Raw genomic sequence first — 16,356 nt, 5'->3', positions numbered from 1 at the left:
TGTTGATGCCCGGTGATGTTGCAGGAGGCAGGAGCAATTTTAGGATCCAGTGCGGTAGGTATCGGGGCGCTGTGTACCTGATGACGTCACGATCTCCAGGGCGCAGGAGATTGTGGCGTTAAGGTTTACCGCCATCGCTAACCAGCAAGGGAGGTTTGCGGGTGTTGGTACTCTCGCCGCACACGGTCAGAAAGCCGGTAGCGTCCCGTTATCACCCCCTGGAGGCATTAAGGGAGGTGCAAAGGAGGCCAATTTCTAATAGTGTTGTGACTTGTAGTTCCCTTAGGAGCACTTTCTCAATTTTGGACTTTCTTCTCTTTCACCCTTCCTGGGCCTTTAAGTTGGGTTTCCTGGCTGCAGTTCAGATGGTTGTGTCTGATGCGCCCTTCCCGGCTTGCAACTCCTTCCTCAAGTACTTCATTGAGCCCCTGGGCCAGGGTTTATGATGGGATCCAAAGGTAGATGAAATTTTGGTCCCATGATGGTTATATACCTATTTTGGGCTAAACTTTATAAATGCAAGTTCTTTACTCTTTTAAAAGTATTTATGTGCATGTAATATGCAGCTCGTATTATCCATTAGGCTTCGCTCTTGACTGGTTTCCCAACTAAAGAAGTGGTTTGTCCAAAGACAGTGGATCCAGCAACACCAGAATACCAGCGCATTCATATCAGTTGTTGCTGTCATCGGTTGTTCCACTTTGTTCTTCTAGCATTGCGATAGTTAAATTTACCCTTCTGACCTCAGTTTAGCCTCCCATCCCTAATTTAAAATTGGAGATAGTTCAGACAGGAACAGGAGATTTAAAACCAGTCATGGGAGTTAGGGCCAAAGTTGGAATGTGAGAGTTGCCAATTAAAAATCAATTTTGGTTTTCACTCTTTCATGTGGATTGCAATCCCATCAATTGTCCTAATCAGTCCTACAGTTCCAAAATCAATATAATTGTGAAGACATATAGCAATAAAATAAACAAATCTGAGCTTGAGGTAAGTAGCATATTCTTGTTACCCTGATTCATTCACATTTCATAGTAAAATGTGTTTAGCACATAAACTTCATCTAATGTTTGATCTTTTATATATTACATGAATTGTAAAAGCAGAAGATAGTGCACAGAAGTTCTTAAATATCTATTATATATTAAATTTCGTGGCCATGGGTTTAATTGAAAACTTTGTGGGAACCGTGGCTCTATGGAGAACCCATTATACTACAGGTAGTGCTAATTACACCTGTAGGTGGCACGGTGATAGGAGATTTCAATGTTAAGTCTCACAGCTTAGCTTCCACAGATTTATCCTGATGGATTCAGACATAGAAAGCACCATGTAACCATAAGAGTATATCGTTTTTATAAAACTTGAACTGTTTACTGTGATTTCTTAGTAAATTCTTTTACAGTATTTGTAAAATCCCTTTTAAGTATTAAAAGTTTGGAAATTCTTTGTTTAAATCAATAGTTATTGTAATGTATGAACCTGTGACTATGCTCACAGGTTTGTAGAGCTGTTGCATTGTGAGTGGCTTAGCCAGTCATGTGATTTCACAAGACTCAATAAAACCCCAGTCAGTTGGGTCTAGGTCATCCACGATGAGGCATGCAGTTGTGAGCCTAGTGGATGAACTGGTAATGTGTAGTGTGATCCATGAGGTTCCCGATATGCAACCCATCCACCACAAGATTCTTCATGAGGCCATAGGTTGTTGCTCCACGGAGAGTTAGGAGGATCACCCTTTTGGTAGCATTCTCGTCCCCTTCCAGCTCATTGGCTACGAAGTACAGGCTGCAACGTGAAGGCATCATCGCGCCGGTGGAATTCGACGACTGGGTCAGTCCGATTGTTCCGGTACTCAAGTAGGACGGTACGGTTAGAATTTGCGGGGACTATAAAGTAAAGAATAACCGTTTTTTGCTGCAGGACCAGTACCCGCTACCCAAGGCAGACGACCTACTTGTGACCCTGGCAGGAGGGAAGACGTTCACCAAGCTGGACCTGACCTCGGCCTACATGGCGCAGGAGCTGGAAGAGTCTTCGAAAGGCCTCACCTGCATCAACACGCACAAAGGTCTGTTTATTTACAACTGGTGTCCGGCGGAACATGGAAAGCCTGCTAAAGTCTGTTCCTTGCACAGTGGTCTTCCAGGACGACATATTGGTTACAGGTTGGGACACCATGAAGTATTTGAAGAATCTGGAGGAGGTTCTTAATCGGTTGGATTGCGTGGGGCTCAGGTTGAAACGCTTGAAGTGTGTTTTCCTGGCACAGGACGTCGAATTTTTAGGAAGGAGAATCGCAGCAGACGGCATCAGACCCACAAGACGAAGGCCATCAAGAACACACCGCGACCATGGAATGTGACGGAGCTGCAGTCGTTCCTGGGATTCCTTAATTACTTCGGTAATTTGAATGTGCAATAATGTCTGTAAACTCATCCATGGCCACCATTGAAAGTCTACAAGCTATGTTTGTCACGCACGGCCTGTCTGATGTCCTCGTCAGCGGCAATGGTCTGTGCTTCACCAGTGCCGAATTCAAAGAATTCATGACCCGCAACGGGATCAACATGTCACATCTGCGCCGTTCAAGCCCGCATCCAATGGCCAGGCAGAACGAACAGTTCAGACAATCAAACAAAGCTTGAAACGCGTGTCGGAAGGTTCCCTGCAGACCCGGTTGTCCTGAGTACTGCTCAGCTACCGCACCAGACCCCACTCACTCATCGGGATTCCCCCAGCTGAGCTGCTCATGAAAAGGGCGCTTAAAACAAGGCTCTCTCTGGTCCACCCTGATCTACATGATCACGTGGCGGTCAAGTGGCATCAACAAAGTGTGTACCATGATCGTGCAAACTTGTCACGCGATAGTGAGATCAATGATCCTGTGTTTGTGCTCAATTATGGACATGGTCCCAAATGGCTCGCTGGCACGGTCACAGCCAAAGAAGGGAATAGGGTATTTCAGGTCAAACTGACCAATGGACAAATGCACAGCAAACACTTGGACCAAATTAAACTGCGGTTCACCAACTGCTACGTACAACCTGAAGAGGACACCACCAACTTTGACCTTCCAACACACACACAAGTGGCAACTGACATCACAGTTGACCACAAAACCGAACTCATCATCCCCAGCAGCCCAATGAAGAACTGACTAACGCAACCACACCAGCATTTGTACCAAGACAATCGACAAGGGAGCGCAAAGCCCCAGATCGTCTCACCTTGTAAATAAATGTATTGTTGACTTCACGGGAGAGTGATGTTATGTATTTAACCCCTTGTAACCTGCATCACACCTGTCCACCAGAGGGCCTACCTTTTGGAGTCCCAAGAGATCCCAGCATCCCTTGGATGCACAGTATATAAGCAGGCCAACCACCAGGTACCTGCACACTGGAACTACAATAAAGGAGCTAAGGTCACACTTGCTCATTACACACAGTACTCGGTCTGACCATTTATTATGAGTATAACAATAAAACCTTTAATTCTTCTGACTTCCAGCCCTCCCTCTCAGCCACCAATGATGCATGCTCCTTCCACTCCTGAAGACAGCATGAAAATACATTCACAATTTCTCTTTTTTTTGAGAAAGCATTCCAATTTTACTTTAATAAAACAGACTGCAGCAGCCAAATGCCCAACAAGAGCTTTGCTGGCTCAGCCCTCAGATACACTAGAACCATGCCCAGGGTATCTCAGCCCCGCACGCCCAGATGTGCACATCCCGGCTCAATGAGAAGAAAGACTGCTCCAGCAGCCAAGGAACTGGGAATAATAGGGTATCTCACCCCTTTTCCCTCATTGAGAAGGGTGGAGTAGCCAGGGTCAGCTCAGCAGTTAGCCTGCCTTTGCCCACCCTCCAAGACCAGATTCCGTGACTGGGAAAGGGGAGGTCATCTCATCCGCCTTTACTCTGAGTGGGAAGAAAATCCGGGCATGGGACATCTTAGCACAATAGTCTTTATTAAGAAGAAACAGCAACAGGAGGGGAAAGGTACCGAATGTCTTCCAACCCCACCCCCCGCAAATTGGGAGCTGGTGGAAGAAAGGGTAGCACAACACAACTCTCTGCCCTGCTGGGATAGTTTTCTAGCCTTCTCTCCCACAGAGGCAGTTTCCCTGACTTTGCTCCTTTCCTCCTCTGCCCTCTCCCCATTCTCCTCTGAGCTGCCGGAAAAATTAGAACAGTGAGTATCAAGTATTAGCTGACTGTGATGGTGGTCTTCATATAATGACCCTGAAATTCCGTTCGACCTCTTCCTAAAAAAAGCAAAAAGATATGCACTTACCTGCTGCTGCTGCGACTGTCAGAACTTCCGAGCCTGAGGCCCAGAGATGACTGCGCGTGCAGTTCGTGCACGTGGGGACGTACACAAGCCGGGATCTAATGACAGCAACCAATCAGGTACAGTATAGTTTCTCATTCATAGCAATAGGAGTTCCCTAAGTACAGAATTGCTATTGCTATGAATGAGAACCCCCTCCCAAACACTTAAAAAACAATAAAAAATAGAAAATAAAATACACAATTAACATGCATTTAAATTAAAGTTGTTATAAAAGAAAAAAGTTTTACGACTTTAAAAAAAAATGTTTATTAACACTTAAAATATACTTACCGTAGTGGGGAGGATTTTTAAACATAAAAAGTGCTTTTTTAACTTTATTTTTTATTTGTATGTGTATTTTTAACCACTTGCGCCTATAAAAGTAGGCTATACGCCTTCTTTTTCAGGCGTAGGATTTTAAAGAACATTTGCAGGGCAAGCTATTCGTAAGTATCGGAAATCTTAACCTGCAAGTGTCCTAGCTCTCGAGATGTGGCCATCTATCAAGACCAAAAACTTGACAGATCGGAAATGTTGGCTTCCCGCGCATGCGCATTGCGCGCTGGAAACCTGCTTTTCCGATGCCTTCCCAGGTCCGTAAGAACTTCTTACGGACACAGGACATCGGAATTTCATGGCCATTAGCTTTGAATGCATTACTAACATAATTTTAAAAAGGAGTTTTTAATGTGTGTGATTATTGCAAGATTTTCTCCAACAAGAACTTTCGAATAATGTTGGCAGAAGTGAAAAACTGACTTGATAATGCATATGTTTAAAACATAGTAAATGTTAATTGATATTGGTTGCTAGTTACAAATTTCTAAAGAAGCAGTATCAATTAAAGAAACAATTACAGCTGTGAAAAGATGATATGTTAGAGGGGTCATCAAACTAGGTCATATGCGTTGAATTGAAGAACAAAAAAGGGGCGATCACACTACTGGGAGTGTACTATAGACCCCCAAACAGTCAGAGCGGGATAGAAGAACAAATATGTGGGCAAATTGCTGCAAAGTGCAAAAACTATAGAGGTGTAATAGTGGGGAATTTCAACTACCCTAATATTAACCGGGAAAAAAGCAGTTTGAATGGTACAGATGGTGCGGAATTCCTAAAATGCATTCAGGAGAACTTCTTTAGCCAATATGTAACAAGCCAACAAGAGAGCGGGTGGTTCTGGACTTGGTTTTGGGGAATGAAAGGGGCAGGTGGAAGGGGTATCAGTGGGAGAGCATTTTGGTGCAGGTGATCATAATTCAGTAAGATTTAGGGTAGTTATGGAAAAGGACAAAGGTGGACCAGGAAAAAAAGTTCTCAATTGGGTTAAAGCCAATTTTGCTGACCTGAGATAGGAATTGGCCAAAGTGGACTGGAAATGGCTACTTGATGGTAAATCAGTGTCAGAGCAGTGGGAGGCATTCAAGGAGGAGATCCTGAGGGTACAGAGCAAGTATGATCCCTTAAAAAATAAGGGTGGGCTAACAAATCTAGAGCACCCTGATGTCAAGGGACATACAGGGTAAGATAAAGAAAAAAGGGAAGCTTATGACAGATTCCAAAAACTCAATACTGCAGAGACTCTAGAGGAGCATAAGAAGTGCAGGGATGCAATAAAAAAAAATCAGGAAATTAAAGAGAGAGCATGAAAGAATGTTGGCAAGTAAAATCAGAGAAAAGCCGAAGATGTTTTATAAATACATTAAGAACAAGAGGATAACTAGAGAAAGAGTGGGGCCTATTAGAGACTATAAAAGGAAATCTGTGTGTGGAGGCAGAAGACATGGGTATGATTCTGTTATGTATGCAATAAAGGTTCAAACTGAGTACTGTTTAACTAAGCAAGGTACAACCTTGGCTCTGCTTTATTTAGGCCCAAAGTGCCTGACTCTCAAAATGGCTGGCCTTTTATACCTGAGCAGCACCATGTGCTGCTGCTCAGTGGCCTCCAACAATGACGCCATCTGGTGGCTACATACATGACAATGCTCCCCTCTGAGATCTTATCACAGTCTTTCACAGGTTGAGACGGTCCGGTGCTTTGCGCTCCCAGGTTGACCATCTCAGTTCAATTCTAGCCTTGGGTGAGTGTGCGGGGTCTGTTGTGGCTGATGGCTGGATGACTGACTTGTTGGGGTGGCAGTGGCCATGTCAAGAATTGCAAGTTCATTTTTATTGAACAGGTCCACGATAGAAATTCCGGGTTCACTGAAGACCCTTGAGTCCTCTGAAGACTACTGGTAGGTTGGTTGGTTGTCGATGGTTTTTTCGCCTGACTGTTCTGGCTCATCTGTGTGCCTCAGCTTTGTCTGATCCATGTGTTTCCTGCAAGTTTGTCCATTCTTGAGCTTAATAACGAATACTCTGTTGCCCTCCTTGGCCATGACCGTACCAGCGATCCATTTGGGACCCTGACCATAGTTCAACACATATACAGGATCATTAACAGAAATCTCGCATGACACAGTTGCGTGATCATGGTACCCTTGTTGACTTTGTCTTCTGTATTCAACATGATTATTTAAATCCAGGTGTACCAGAGATAGCTTGGTCTTAAGACCTCTTTTTATCATGAGTTCAGCAGTCGAGACCCCTGTGAGTATGTGGGGTCTTGTCCTGTAACTCAGCAGTATGCAGGACAAGCGGGTCTGCAGTGATCCTTGGGTTACTCTCCTCATGCTTTGCTTAATAATTTGTACTGCACGTTCAGCTTGCCCGTTGGACGCAGGCTTGAACGGTGCTGACCTTACATGTTTTATGCTATTGAGTTTCACAAATTCCTGAAACTCCTGACTGGTGAAGCATGACCCATTGTCGCTCACCACTATGTCAGGCAGACCATGTGTCGCAGACATGATATTGAGATTCTCCAAGGTTGCCGTGGACATGCTGGATGACATGATTATGCATTCTATCCACTTTGAATTAGCGTCCATCACCACTAAAAACATTTTGCCCAGGAAGGGACCTGCGAAATCTACATGATCCTGGATCAAGGTTTGGATGGCCACAACCACAGACTCAGCGGCGATTCCGCTGGTGCTTTGCTGAGCTGCACGAAAGTATTGCACTGATGCACGCATGCCTCCAGCTCAGAGTCAATTCCTGGCCACCACACATGTGACCTGGCGATGGCCTTCATCATCACTATACCCGGATGTGTAACTCATGCACAAACTTCTCTCTCCCTTTCTTGGACATTACAACGCGATTGCCCCACAATATGCAATCTGCTTGAATAGACAGATTGTCCTTGCGATGAATGTACGGTTTGGCCTCCTTGCACATTTGCTTAGATATGGCAGACCAATCCCTTTTGAGGATGCAACCCTTTACCACTGATAAAATCGGGTCCGGGCCGGTCCAGGTCTTAACTTGTTGAGCCGTGGCAGGGGTTCCTTCACTCTCAAAAGCATCCATAATTAACATTAGATCCGCCGGTTGTGGTGTTTCCACCTCCGGTGTGGGCAACGGCAACCGGCTCAAAGCATTGGCACAATTCTCTGTGCTAGGTTTGCGGCGAATGGCATAATCGTAAGCAGATAATATCAGTGCCTACCTTTGGATGGGGGAATGAAGCGTTGGTATTGATACCTTTGCTCTCGGAAAACAATGAAATGAGCGGCTTGTGATCAGTCTCTAATTCGAACCTCAGGCCGAACAGGTATTGATGCATCTTTTTAACACCATACACACACGCTAAAGCTTCTTTTTCTATCAGGCTGTAGGCTCCTTCTGCTTAAACAAACTTTTGGATGCATACGCAACAGGTTGAAGTTTCCCTGACTCATTGGCTTGTTGGAGTACGCAACCAATTCCATATGACGATGCGTCACAGGCCAAAACTAAAAGTTTACATGGGTCATAATGTACCAGCAGCTTGTTCGAGCAAAGCAGATTGGTGGCTTTCTCGAAAGCTGTCTTGCAATGCGCCCCACACCAAGGTGTCACCTTTTCTCAATAGCATGTGCAGTAGTTCTACTAAGGTGCTCAATTTACGTAGGAAGTTACCAAAGTAGTTGAGTAGACCCAGGAACGAACGCAGCTCCGTCATATTCTGTGGCTTGGATGCATTCTTGATGGCCTTGGGTTTTCATGTCAGTAGGTCTGATGCCATCAGCGGCGAATTTCCTCCAGAGGAATTCGACCTCCGGTGCCATGAAGACGCACTTCGAGTGTTTCAGTCTGAGTCCCACTCTATCCAAATGCAGTAGAACCTCTTCCAGGTTGTTCAGATGTTCCTTGGAGTCACGAACGGTGATCAGGATGTCACCTTGGAACATGACAGTTCTGGGAACGGACTTCAGTAGACTTTCTCTGGAATATTACTGCAGCTGAGCGAATTCTGAAAGGGCACCTGTGGTAAATAAATAGTCCTTTGTGCGTGTTAATGCACGTAAGACTCTTTGACGTCGCAACCAACTCCTGTGTCATATAGGCCGACGTCAAGTCCAGTTTTGTGAACTACCTCCCTCCGGCTAGCATTGCAAACAAGTCATCAGCCTTCGGTAATGGGTACTGATATTGTTTCGAAACCCTGTTGATCATACTGGTATTCCGTTAAACTTCACAATCAAAGTTGGTTTACTCTTGATTATGAAGGAGTACGGTCCATACACTTCCTCCTCTGGCATCTTGGATTGTGTATCAGGATCCGCGCTAGTCTGGCTCTCATCCTCCACGTGGTGTGTTGCAGCTTGCTTGTTCATCTGTGGACACTTGCGCTGGAGATGCCCCACTCTCAGACAGGCTTTGCAACTATATTGCTTAAATCGGCACTGCTAGTGCCGATGATTTCCCCCACAATGCCAACATGGAGAAGTCGGATACATTCCCGCTGGCGGACTTTGGGCAGCCACAGGTTTCGCGAATGCAGCCGGATAGGCCCTGCCATGTGCCGCTCTGCCGAACGGCGAATCAATCGCATTTAGAGTACTAATCGAGGTTCAGTTCTTCACCGCTATTTGCTTTAGACTCCTGTCCGTCGTCGTACATGATTGAGCAATCTGGATCGCTCTTTTTAAATCCAACTCCTCCACCGCCAGAAGTTTGCGCGGAATCACCTCGTGGTTGATACCGATAACGAAGAAGTCCCGTAGCATGTCTGCCAACACCGTCCCGAACTTGCACAGTCCCGCTAGATGTCTCGGGTCGGCAACGAATTCCACTGTGCTCTGGCCCTCCGATAGAACGTGTGTATAAGACCTGTAGCTCGAGATGATGATGCCATCGTCTGGCTTGAGGTGCTCCCGCCCCAATGTACACAATTCCTCATACGTTTTCTCTGTTGGATCACTAGGCATGAGTAGATTCTTTATCAGACCATAGATCTTTGAACCACACAGAGTGAGGAACACGGCCCAGCACCGATCTGCATCGTCGACCCCCTTCATTTTGTTGGCCACGAAGTACTGGTTCAAACAGCTCACAAAGTCTGCCCAAGCTTCTCCCTCCATGAATCGCTCTAAAAATCCAATCGTGCTCATTTTGCAAACAAAGGTTCTTGTATTCTCATCGCCAAATGTTATGTATGCAATAAAGGTTCAAACTGAGTACTGTTTAACTAAGCAAGGTATAACCTTGGCTCTGCTTTATTTCGGCCCAAAGTGCCTGACTCTCAAAATGGCTGGCCTTTTATACCTGAGCAGCACCATGTGCGTGCTGCTCAGTGGCCTCCAACAATGATGCCATCTGGTGGCTACAAACAGAATGTACATACATGATAGATTTTTAATGAATATTTTGCATCTGAGAGGGGCGATGCAGATTTTGTAATGAGGGAGGAGAAGCGTGAAATATTAGATGAGATAAACATAGTGAGAGAGGAAGCATTCAGGGGCCCAGATGAAATGTATCCCAGGCTGTTACAAGAAGCAAAAGAGGAAATAGCAGAGGCTCTGACCATCATTTTCCAATCCACTCTGGCTGCAGGTGTGGTGCCAGAGGACTAGAGGACTGCAAATAATAATAATAACTTTTATTTATATAGCGCCTTTTACGTAGTAAAACATTCCAAGGCGCTTCATAACAATGTTGCAACACGTTAGATATTGACCATTAAGGGAAAGAGAGAAAAAGCATGAGAAGGATGTGTAAAAAGAGGTTAAAGGCTCAGGTCCGAAGCAGCAGCCAAAATGTGCATGCAGATAGACACAGGCGAAAAAAAAATTCAAATTACATTGTAAATAATACAATAAAGAGTGTACAATAGTAAAATCAGTATAATAAAGATTAATTATAATTAAACAAAATTAAATAATATATACTATAATTATAAATTAAGTTAAAATGAGAAAATCAGCAATTGAATCAAATTAAATTGGTTATTAGCTTTCTCTAAGATTCATTCCCTGTCCAGTGATTCAATTAATATGAAAGAACCAATCATTGTCCTCCATCCTTGTGATATCATAATGTTATTACTTTTTATTTCTTATTTTGTCCTCTTGATAGGACCTGTAATAGCTCCAAGCTCGAGCTGCCTCCATTCTCAGGGAGACGCTGATGTTTAAATCTCTCTCCAGCTGCTCCAGGCTCGCGCTGCCTCTGTTGTCAGGGAGACGCTGATGTTTAAATCTCTCTCCAGCTGCTCCAGGCTCATGCTGCCTCCGTTGTCAGGGAGATGCTGATGCTTAAATCTCCCTCCAGCTGCTCCAGGCTCGAGCTGCCTCCATTGTCAGGGAGACGCTGATGTTTAAATCTCCCTCCAGCTGCTCCAGGCTCGAAGTCCATGAGCTCCTTACACTTATTATCGGAGGTGACGATGGACACTCAAATGCTGTATCTTTGTTTAAAAAGGGAGAAAGGGATAGACCGAGTAATTGCAGACCAGTCAGCCTAACCTCAGTGGTGAGAAAATTATTGGAAAAAATCCTGAGGGACAGGATAAATCTTCATTTGGAAAGACATGGATTAATCAAGGCAAGTCAGATGGATTTATTAAGGGAAGGTCGTGTCTGACTAACTTGATTGAATTTTTCGAGGAGGTAACCAGGAGGGTCGATGAGGGCAGTATGTATGATGTAGTGGATGATTAATGATGATGGATTTTAGCAAAGCTTTTGATAGTCCCACATGGGAGACTGATCATGAAAGTAAAAGCCCATGGGATCCAGGACAAAATGGCAAGTTGGATCCAAAATTGGCTCAGAGGCAGGAAGCAAAGGGTAATGGTTGATGAGTGTTTTTGTGACTGGAAGGCTGTTTCCAGTGGGGTTTCGCAGGGCTCAGTGCTGGGTCTCTTGCTTTTTGTGGTATATATCAATGACTTGGATTTAAATGTTAGGGTTATGATTAAGAAGTTTGCAGATGACACTAAAATAGGCTGTGTGGTTGATAATGAAGAAGAAAGCTGCGGATTGCAGTAAGATATCAATGTACTAGTCAGGTGGGCAGAACAGTGGCAAATGGAATTCAATCTGGATAAGTGTGAGGTAATGCATTTGGGGAGGTCTAACAAGGCAAGGGAATACACATTAAATGGTACGACACTGAAAAGTGTAGAGGAACAAAGGGATCTTGGAGTGCAGGTCCACAGATCCCTAAAGGTAGCAGGCCAGGTAGGTAAGGTGTTTAAGAAAGCATATGGAATAATTGCCTTTATTAGTTGAGGCAAAGAATACAGGAGCAAAGGGAAATAGGAGGTGGGTGGGGTGGATTGACCCATCCACCTCCACGGAGGTGTGTGGGGTTGCTGACCCATCCACCTCCATGGCACGAACCAGGTATTGCAGTACTTCCAGGAATGGTGCTTCGGCTCTAGGCCTTTTGGCTAAGAGCATTAGCGCAGGGTGATCCTTGATGTGTGCAAGGTGACCTCTGGCGTTTGTGATCTGACAAAGAATTGGAAAGATTGGCTACGAAAAATAAAAAAATAAAAAAAGAGGTTATGCTTGAACTGTATAAAACACTGGCTAGGGCGCAGCTGGAGTACTGTGTGCAGTTCTGGTCATCGCATTACAGGAAATATGTGATTGCACTGGAAAGGGTGCCAAAGAGATTTACAAGAATGTTGCCTGGATTGAAGAATTTTGGTAATGAGGAAAGATTGGAGATGCTGGGTCTGTTTTCTTTGGAACAGAGGAGGCTGAGGGGAGACCTGATTGAGGTGTATAAAATTATGAGGGGTTGGATAGAGTGGATAGGAAGGACCTGTTTCCCTTGGCAGAGGAGTCAACAACCAGGGGACATAGATTTAAAGTAATTGGGGGGAGATTTAGAGGAGATAGGAACTCACTGCCTGAAAGGAGGGTAGATGCAGAAACCCTCACCACATTTAAAAAATACTTGGATGTACACTTAAAGTGCCGTAACCTACAGGGCTAGACAGTGGAATGAGGCTGGATAGCTGGATGGCCTCCTTCCGAGCTGAAAATTTCTATGATTCTATGATTTAAGTCTGGTGCAGAGTAACAGTGGAGCAATAATATACTGTGCCATTAAGTGGTAGAATGTAGATTTGGTGTGCTTGTGAAACTGTGTTGGAATCAAATGGGTGGAAAAAAATTGTTTACAAGATCACTGTGTCCGGCCTTTTCCTATTATACATTGTAATTTGTTAGTTCTCCATTTTTCCACCAATCACTTACCAAATAGGAAATTACACAAGATCATCTTAGTTTTTTTTATGTCAATTGATTTTGGCTGGTGTACCTGAGGAGGTGCAGAATGAAAGCTATGTGCTTTCCCCAGAAGGAAAAAAGTAAGCATTGGCTACTCTCAAACATCTTTAATAGGCAGTCACCTCGGTCTGGTTGAAGGTCTCTCACTTGTCATTTTGTGCCGTGGGCAAGAATTTCACATCTCACATGTGTAACCATTGCATTGGCACGTGTACAAAAACCTTGCAGGTTTTCTGACGCTGTAAGAAATATGTAGTAAAAGGCTACTTCACCCTCTTGTGGACTGATTCCATCTTTATTGTTTTCTACGTATTTATACCATCAGTATCTTGCTATGCTTTTCTGCTTCTATGCATAATCTTACATAAAAGATTTGACTAAGTAGTCTTATGTATTAAAACAGAAAAAAAAGAAAATACTGCAGATGTTGGAAATTAAACAAGAATAGAAAATGCTGGAAACACTCCGCAGATCAGGCACAGCATCTGGAGAGAAGCGATAAGTCAATGTTCCAAGCAGAGCCCTGCCTGAAATGTTAAATTGCCAGATCTCTCCATAGATGCTGTGCCTGACTAGCTGGTTGTTTCCAGCATTTTCTGTTTTTCTTTGAGCCTTACGTATTGATCTGACATATTCTTTACCACTTTTTAGAGTAGATAGGAGACAATGGTGACATCTCATGTGCTCGCTGGGGTGGTATATCATAATGAAAGGATATTCCCATGCCACACTATGCATAAGGGTTGCAGGTTTTGTCATTTATCTTACATTATTATATATAACTGTATCCTAACATGCTATACATGACTGCAATAAGATATGACCTGTAATCACCAGCATACCTTACCACCAGGGGTGCACTTGTAAGAGACAGGTATATAAGGACAGGTCTCAGGCAAGTGCAGCATTCCAGAGCTGTGAAATAAAGATGCAGGTCCAGAGTGACCTTGACTTCACTACATGCCTCGTGTGAATCTGTACTGAGGGGACAGGACTTTACAGTGGCGACGAGGATGGGATTACAGAATCCACAGAATGGCGAACAATGGATCAGATGAAAAGTACAATGCGGGAGACAATTGGGAGGACTTTATAGAAAGGCTCCAGCAAAGCTTTGTAACCAAAGACTGGTTAGGTGACGATAAGGCAGACAAGAGAAGAGCCCATCTCTTGACCAACTGTGGCTCGAAAACATATGCTTTAATGAAGGATCTGTTGGCACCCGAGAAACCAGCAAGCAAGTCGTTTGAAGAATTGAGCACACTGGTAAGAGACCACCTGAAGCCAGTGAGCAGCCTACACATGGCCAGACACAGGTTCTACAACTACAGACGCTGTGTGGGCCAGAGCATACCCGACTTTGTGGCAGAACTTCGGAGGTTGGCTAGTTTATGTGAGTTCTCCGATGAACTGAGGAGAGAAATGCTGAGAGACTTTTTCATTGAAGGAATAGGCCACGCAGGCATATTCTGAAAGCTCATAGAGATCAAGAACCTGACCTTAGAGGCAGCAGCACTGGTTGCACAGACATTCTTGGTAGGGGAAGAAGAAACAAGGTTGATTTACAATGCAGGTACGACAACTAACGAAATATTGGAACAAGAAGTTCACAGCATTAAACAAGCTGCTACCCTCACACACAGACAAAACCGGGAGAACAGGCTCTCAACAGCAGGCAGAAGCCATCAAGGGCCACAGGAACGGCCGTTCACACCTCATCAACTCACAATGCGAGCAATCAACTACAAACTGAGAGAAGCTCAAGAGAGATCAGCCAGACACAGCTCATTCTTTGGGAACACTTTGAACAATGGAACAGGTCTGTGCTGGAGGTGTGGGGGTGGGCACTCGTCAAGGGGATGTCGATTTCAGCAGGCTGTTTGCAGAAATTGTGAATATATAGGGCATTTGGCCCGCATGTGCAAAAAAATGGCAGCTCGGCTGGTATACGAATCGGATGGGTCGGAAAGCGAACCAGAAGATGGTGGGGACAGTACCCGGGACACCGATGTACAGCGGGTCAACACGATCAACGGCCGCTGCTCCTACAACAGGACGCCTCCTATAATGATGAGGGTCCTACTCAATGGGATATCTGTCAACATGGAGCTGGATACGGGAGCGAGTCAATCTCTCATGGGCGCTCAACAATTTGAACAACTGTGGCCGCATAAAAGAGACAGACCAAAACTCACAAGGGTCGACACCAAACTAAAGAAATCGTACCAATCCTCGGCAGCGCCATGCTCTCTGTCACACACAAAGGGACAGTGAACCGACTTCCCCTGTGGATTGTCCCCGGAGACCCCCCAGCACTGCTGGGGAGAAGCTGGCTGGCAAAACTAAACTGGAAATGGGATGATGTCCATGCCATGTCATTAGAGGAACGGACCTCCTGCTCAACAGTTATAAAGCGATTTGAACATCTCTTTCAGCCAGGTGTGGGCACTTTCAAAGGGGCCAAAGTCAAAATCTACATCACACAGGATGCTAGACCGGTCCATCACAAGGCCAGAGCTGTACCCTATGTGATGAGGGAAAAGATTGAACACGAACTAGACAGGCTTCTGCGAGAAGGCATTATATCACCTGTGGAATTTAGCGACTGGGCAAGTCCCATCGTCCCAGTCATGAAGCCTGATGGATCTGTACAAATCTGTGGGGACTACAAATCTACCATAAACAGAGTCTCCCTACAGGACCAGTACCCGCTGCCCAGAGCGGAGGATTTATTTGCCACATTGGCTGGAGGTAAACTTTTCTCAAAATTAGACCTCACATCTGCGTATATGATGCAAGAATTGACCGAGGAATCCAAGCTACTCACCACCATCAACACACATCGAGGCCTTTTCATGTACAATCGATGCCCATTCAGCATCAGGTCGGCAGTTGCCATATTCCAGCGCTTCATGGAGAGTCTGCTCAAGTCCATCCCGGGGACGGTTGTATTTCAAGACGACATACTTATCACGGGCAGGGACACCGACTCCCATCTCCGTAATTTGGAGGAAGTACTAAAGCGGTTGGATCGGGTAGGCCTACGAGTCAAGAAATCCAAGTGCCTGCTTCTCGCACCCGAGGTTGAATTTTTGGGCAGAAGGATTGCCACTGATGGAATTCGCCCAACAGAGTTCAAAACAGAAGCAATTCGCCTGGCACCCAGGCCCCGGAATGTCTCAGAACTGCGCGCCTTTCTTGGGCTACTCAATTACTTTGGGAACTTTATGCAGAACTTAAGCACGCTGCTGGAGCCTCTCCATGTGCTACTCAGGAAGGGATGCGATTGGTTTTGGGGGGACGCCCAGGAATGCGCCTTCAATAACCTTCTGTGTTCCAACAGTGTTTTGACTTTCTTTGACCCAGGTAAAAAGCTAGTTCTCACATGCGATGCG

This window comes from Pristiophorus japonicus, chromosome 6 (genome assembly GCF_044704955.1).
Source record: "Pristiophorus japonicus isolate sPriJap1 chromosome 6, sPriJap1.hap1, whole genome shotgun sequence".
Taxonomy (NCBI): Eukaryota; Metazoa; Chordata; class Chondrichthyes; family Pristiophoridae; genus Pristiophorus; species Pristiophorus japonicus.
Note: the sequence above shows the minus strand (reverse complement) of the source record.